Below are 7,496 nucleotides of genomic sequence, written 5' to 3' on the forward strand. Positions count from 1 at the left end.
CTCACCCATCCTTCGGGGAAGATAGTCAATGTCTTGACCCGAGTAGCCAAGCGACAGCTATATTCTCTTAACGCCAGCCCGTTGCCAGACCTCGAAGACGTTTCGGTAGTCCGTGACTTTCCGGATGTCTTTCCAGAGGAATTGCCAGGTGTTCCACCTGACAGAGATGTCGAGTTCATAATAGATCTCATTCCAGGAACTGTCCCGATTTCCAGAAGACCCTACAAGATGGCACCTTTTGAACTAGCCGAGCTTAAGAAACAACTCGATGAGTCCTTGAAAAAGGGTTTCATCCGACCTAGTTCATCTCCTTGGGCTTGCCCCGTCCTCTTCGTCAAGAAGAAGGATGGTACGGACCGGATGGTTGTAGATTATCGACCTGTCAACTTGGTCACAATTAAGAACAAGTATCCGCTCCCCAGGATCAACGACCTGTATGATCAGCTCGTTGGATCCTCAGTCTTCTCTAAAATGGATTTGAGGTTGGGCTACCATCAAATCAAAATCAGAAACGGGGACATTCCAAAAACGGCCTTTGTTACTCGTTATGGCCAATACGAGTACACCGTCATGTTCTTCGGTTTAACCAACGCTCCAGCCACCTTCTCTCGGTTGATGAACTCTATCTTCATGGAGTATTTGGATAAATTCGTCGTGGTTTACCTCGATGATATACTCATCTACTCCAAGAACGAGGAAGAACATGCCGAACACCTAAGGCTAGTGTTGAAGAAACTTCGAGAGCATCGCCTTTATGCCAAATTTTCTAAATGTGAATTCTGGTTGTCAGAAGTGACCTATCTTGGACATGTAATTTCTGGTAAAGGCATTGCTGTTAACCCTGAGCGAGTTCAAGCCGTCCTTAATTGGACTCCACCTGAATCGGTCAAGCAAGTTCGGAGTTTCCTTGGCCTAGCGAGCTATTGCCGTCGCTTTGTCGAGAATTTCTCCAAAGTTGCAAAACCTCTAACCGAACTCCTCAAGAAAGATAAAAAGTTCAAGTGGACTCCACAATGTGAGCACAGCTTTCAGGAACTGAAAAGACGCCTGACATCTGCTCCCGTATTGGTACCGCTAGATTTCTCTAAGGACTTTGTTATCTACTACGACGCCTCGCGACAAGGACTAGGTTGCATTCTCATGCAAGATCGACACGTAATTGCTTACGCTTCACGGCAATTGCATCCACATGAGGAGAATTATCCTACTCATGATCTAGAGCTTGCAGCTGTAGTCTATGCACTTAAAACCTGGCAACATTACCTCCTCGGTAATCGTTGTGAAATATTCACTGATCACCAAAGTCTGAAGTATATATTCACCCAACCGGATTTAAATCTCAGGCAAAGACGTTGGGTCGAGTTAATCACAGATTTTGACTTAGGAATAACTTACACCCCAGGGAAAGCCAACGTCATGGCTGATGCGCTAAGTCGTAAATCTTATTGTAACAACCTGATGTTACAACAAAGTCAACCGCTTCTCCATGAGGAATTTCGGAAGCTTAACCTTCACATTGTTCCTCAAGGTTTTCTTTCCACCTTGGTGGCGAAACCTACTCTTACGGATCAAATCATCGCTGCCCAAAAGTGAGATAAGGGAATATCTAAGATCAAGGAGAACATTGCTAGCGGAGGTGCTAGATGTTTCTCCACAAATGATCATGGTGTTGTGTACTTTGAGAACCGTTTAGTGGTTCCCAAGAACCAGCATCTACGGCAGTTGATTCTTAAGGAGGCTCATGAATCTCCTCTCACCATTCATCCCGGTAGTACCAAGATGTATCAGGACCTACGCCAGAGGTTCTGGTGGACTAGAATGAAGAGAGAAATTGCTCAGTATATTGCTAATTGCGACGTCTGCCGTCGTGTAAAAGCAGAGCATCAACGGCCTGCTGGCACCCTTCAACCCCTAGCTATTCCTGAATGGAAATGGGATAAAATTGGTATGGACTTCATCACCGGTTTTCCCAGGACCAAGAGAGGGAATAATGCTATCTTTGTCGTTGTCGATCGTCTTTCCAAAGTAGCCCATTTCCTACCTGTTCGCGAGAGTATAACCGCTAGTCAATTGGCAGACTTATACATCTCCCGAATAGTGTCTCTCCATGGTGTTCCTTTGGAAATTAACTCGGATCGAGGAAGTCTTTTCACCTCTCGATTTTGGGAAAGTTTCCAAAATGCTATGGGAACCCGCCTTTCTTTTAGTACCGCTTTCCACCCTCAATCAAGTGGTCAAGTGGAACACGTCAACCAGATTCTAGAAGACATGCTTCGGGCTTCTATTATCTCATTCGGAATGGAGTGGGAGAAATGCCTTCCATTTGCCGAATTTGCTTATAACAACAGCTATCAATCCAGCTTGGGCAAAGCCCCTTTTGAAGTTCTCTATGGACGAAGGTGTCGAACGCCTCTTAACTGGTCAGAGACCGGGGAAAGACAATTCTTTGGCCCGGACATGATCCAGGAAGCGGAAGAGCAAGTTCGCATCATTCGTGAAAAGTTGAAAACAGCCCAATCTCGTCAAAAGAGTCAATATGACCGAAAACATAAGGCTATGACTTTTGAGGTTGACGAGAAGGCTTACCTTCGGGTTACTCCTCTGAAGGGAACCCATCGCTTCGGTATCAAGGGCAAATTGGCTCCTCGTTACATTGGACCTTTTCGCATTCTCGCAAAACAAGGAGAAGTTGCCTACCAATTGGAACTACCTCCGCATCTCTCCAGAGTCCACGATGTCTTCCACGTTTCTCAACTCAGGCGTTGCTTCTCAGATCCTATCCGTGGAGTGGACCACGAAACGCTTGATCTCCAAGATAATCTCACGTATCGAGAGTACCCCGTTCGTATCCTCGATCAAGCTGAGCGTACCACTCGACGTCATAATATCAAGTTTCTCAAGGTTCAATGGTCGCACCATTCTGAGAATGAAGCAACTTGGGAAAGGGAGGATCGTCTTCGACTCGAGTATCCCGCCTTCTTCCCAGAGGAACCCAAATCTCGGGACGAGATTCTTTTGAGTGGGGGTGAGTTGTCACACCCTAGCTAGTTCATGCATTAGAGTGTTGCATCATGTCTATCCTTTCATCAGAAACTTGAAATGGGGATGTCAGAACCCCCAGCCCCCTCTGAAACCAACTAGGGTTTACTAAAAACTTTTTCAATGAACCTGAAATGCCCTTCTAAAATGTCCATCATTTTTGTCTTGGTTCAGAACCTCTGCCAAAAGTGTTGCACAATTTTCTAGGTCATCTAGGGGTCTTTGAATTAAATGATAAGTATTTGAATTTGGGCATTTAAAATTGTATAAAATATTTCAAATGCTCAAATATTCCTAAACTGAAATGTTTCATGTTGGAAATAATCCAACTATGGACCAGAAGCAGTTTGGTGATTTTAGGAGTTGCCTAGGTATTTTTAATAAATTCAACAAAGTTGCAGAAAAATAGAAAAAGAAAAAAAAACAGAAAGGAAAACTTACCTGGCGCCTGCAACCCGGCCCACCTGCCGGCCCAGCCCAGCGCCGCGCCAGCGAGCTGCTTGCCGGCTAGGCAGGCAGGCAAGGTGCTCGACGGCGAGCACCGCATGGGTGCCACGCACCTGCAAGCCGCCTCGCCGCTCCACTCACCCGGCTAACGCCATGGATCGACCTCTCTCTCTCCCCCAAACCTCCCAGACGCCCCCTCTCCTCTCCAGCTCCTCCCCCTCGCGCTCCCCAGCCATGGCCGACGCCACCGCCGCTGCTCCATCGCCGTAGCCGCGCTCCCCGCCGCCCGTGCGTCGTCTCGTCGTGTCCAGGAGCTCCGCCGCCGTCCACTTCGTCGAGCTACCCGAGCCCCGCGTGCTCGCAAGGCCCGAGTCCACCGCACCGACCTCGCCCGAGTCCGCCATCGCCAGAGATCCCCTTCAACGCCGTCGCCGCATCAGCTCGTCCCCGACCCCGCCGGTGGCCTCTATGGGTGCTCTGTGAGCCTAGCTACCCCTCCTACCCTTCCTCTCTCGCCCCCGAGCCATGTAGCCACTGCACGAAGATCACCCGCACGCACCGCCGCGGATCTCGTCGCCGACGTGCTCCCGGCCATCCTCCGGCCAACTCACGGTGTCCAACGCACTCACCACGTTGCGTTGAGTCCAACCGTGCACTTCCCGCACCTCACCGCACACCCTAGCCCTGAGTTCGCCTTCACCCGAACTCCGGTGACCGCCTAGGTCGTCGCCGGCGCCAACTCCGGCCACCCCGACCTCAACTCGCTCCACCAAGAGCTGCGGTTCGTCCCCAGCTCCACGTAGATGCCTTCCGCGCCCCATTTGGTGGCCGGAACGGCAAAAACCACTTCCGCCGCCGCGTCGGGCTCGCCGGCGGCTAAACGCCGATGCAGCCGTTTTGACTTTGACCACGGGTGGGCCCCGGTTGACTCTGTTGAGTCAATGACAGGTGGGGCCCCCTTCTGCTAATTATCCAGATTAGTTTAAACTAAATTAAATTAGTTAATTAGCCACTGACACCCTGGACCCACGCATCAGGTTTGACCTGGACCGGGCCTGTTGACTTGCTGAGGTCAGCATGACCTCATGCTGACGCACTAAACCTTTTCTGAAATTAAAATAAATCTAAAATGATTTATAAATTCCAGGAAATAACCCAAACTTCAAAAATTCATATAAATTCAACCGTAGCTCCAAATCAAACAAATTATATATGAAAATGATCAGAAAAATCCAGTCTATCCATCTGTACTAGTTTCATGCATGTTTAAACAAGCTAACTTGAGGTTTAGTGCAGAACAAGATAAAACACTTTAAAGGGCCATTTATGAGTTTGAAATTTGAATCTTTGGTTCAAATTGATTCAAACCCATCTGGTTTTAGTTGCATTAGCCCAACACACTCATATTGCCATGTTTCATGCATGCATCATATTGTCGCACATTGTTTGGTGATAGTTGTGTATCGGTGTTCTTTGCGGCAGGTTCTGCCTCCGAGGAGTACCGTGATTACCCTAGCGAAGAACCGTACCCGTGCATCGATCCATCAGGCAAGCAACCAACCATTTGATCATATCGATACAATCCCATGTTCTCGCTCTTGCTCTCTTTTACTGCATTAAGACAACGCGTTTCAAACTGCTGTGTGCTACGGTAGTTGAACCCATTTCCTCTGCATGACCTGTCATTGCCACAGTAATTAGATGAAACCCATTAGCATGTGTAGGAATTGATTGAGCCATATGTATGTGTTGTTCCTACCTTGCTATGCCTGCTATGCTTAGAGTCGTGTCAGGTCTGGTTCATCTGGGTGATGGGCTAGAGTGAAATGATCATGTCGGTAATGAGAGTGATGTGGTGAACACGATTTGGTAAAGGTATCAATGAGAGGCCATGTAGGAGTACATGGTGGGTTGTTTCATTGAAGCCGACCTTAAGCACTGAGATCTATATGTGTGATTTAAGATACAGCTACTACCATGCATTGGGCCCTGAAATATGACCCCGCTCGACTTCTTATTCACCCTAGTCCTCTGTCCAGGAGTTGCAAGTAGTTTCTGGTGTTTGTAGCCTACTGGAGGCCGTGGACAGTGCTGACCATAGGGGTGGGCTGTGATGCGGTAGGTACGTGGCCGGGAATACCGGGCACCCGTTAGGTGTCACGGAACCCTGTACACATCGTTTGGGGCCGTATGGGAAACCTCGGCCGGACTCCCTGCGGATGGAACCTGGATAGGCGATAAACCTGGACTAGAGACTTAGGTGTTTAGGTAGGTCATGGTCTACACCCACATCGGTTTTCGCTTGAAGTCTGCCGAGCACATGTCGTGTGCAGACGCTAAGTGGTGGAAACATGTATGAAGAAGTACACCCCTGCAGGGTTAACATGATCTATTCGAATAGCCGCGTCCGCGGTAAAGGACTACTTGGTTGCCTATACAGTTCATAGACAAGTAAACTGGATACTACTAAAAGCCTCAAGATAAGCGTGAGTGCCGAGGATGGCCCCTCCGTAGGAAGACGGAGGTGGATTCTCGGTAGTGTATTGAAGTGGTGAGTAGTGGACTCGTGTGCGCAAAACCATTTCAAGTTGGAGTCTCGTAGGATAGTTTAGCCAAGAGTCAAAGCTGGCTTGCTGCAATAACTCCACCAACCCTTCTTGATAATGTGCATGTATGTAGGATCTGATGTAAGTCTTGCTGGGTACCTTTGTACTCATGTTGCTATAATTTACATTTTACAGAAGGCGCTGCAACCCCTTCTGATGAGTTCTTCATAGACGTTGACATCGACGAGTAGACTAAGGCCTAGGTGGTAATCCTGAGCTTGTGAAGGTCCACGTAGTATAGCTAGGCTTTCCAAGCCTCTTTTATTTTACTAGTTGTCTGTACTCAGACAAGTTACTTTCGCTGCTGGTTTGTATGACTGTATGATTTGAATGTGGGTCATGTGACCCGTACTTGTATGTATGTTATGTATGGCTCTCTGAGCCTTTAAATAAAGTACTTGTGTCGTAGAGTCATGTTGTGATGCCTTGTTGTATTTGCACATATCGAGCATATTGTGTGTATGATTGAAATGCTTGGTATGTGTGGGATCTGACTATCTAGTTGTTTATCTTTAGTATCCTCTCTTACCGGGAAATGTCTCCTAGTGTTTCCATTGAGCCATGGTAGCTTGCTACTGCTCCGGAACACTTAGGCTGGCCGGCATGTGTCCTTCTTCGTTCCTGTGTTTGTCCCTTCGGGGAAATGTCACGCACTGAGTACCGGAGCCCTGTTAGCCCGCTACAGCCCGGTTTACCGGAGTCCTGCTAGCCCAGTGCTACAGCCCGGACCCACTTGCTGATGACCGACACGTTCGATGCTGGGTCATGGATGCCTGTCCCTGTAAGTCTGTGCCACTTTGGGTTTACGACTAGTCATGTCAGCCCGGGCTCCTTATCATATGGATGCTAGCGACATCATCATATACGTGAGCCAAAAGGCACAAACGATCACGGGCAAAGGTAAGGTGACACCCGTGGGAATACCGTGCGTGAGGCCGCAAAGTGATATAAGGTGTTACAGGCTAGATCGATGTGACATTGAGTCGGGGTCCTGACACATACCGCAAAACGGGACTCCACGGGATACTGTTCATCTCCACCGCCGACCTTCTCCAACCTCCATGGGCTAATGTTCATCCACCGTCGACCTCCTCCAGCCTCCACCTGTGACTGTTCATCCACGGGCTCCTGTTCATCCAGCCTCCACCTCGCGCTCCTTCACCGGCTACTGTTCAACCAGCCCTCTCCACGGGGTCCTGTTCAATCACCCCTCCACGGGCTACTGTTCATCCAGCCCTCCACCGGCTACTGTTCAACCAGCCCTCCACGGGGTCATCCTGTTCATCCACCCCTCCACGGGGTCCTGTTCATGCAGCCCCAACCGGCTCGATCGTGGTCCTGTTCATCCAGAGGCAACACCACGGGGTTCTGTTTATCGACCCCCACCGGGAACTGTTCATCCAC

Source organism: Triticum dicoccoides, chromosome 1B, assembly GCF_002162155.2.
Source record: "Triticum dicoccoides isolate Atlit2015 ecotype Zavitan chromosome 1B, WEW_v2.0, whole genome shotgun sequence".
NCBI classification, from domain to species: domain Eukaryota; kingdom Viridiplantae; phylum Streptophyta; class Magnoliopsida; order Poales; family Poaceae; genus Triticum; species Triticum dicoccoides.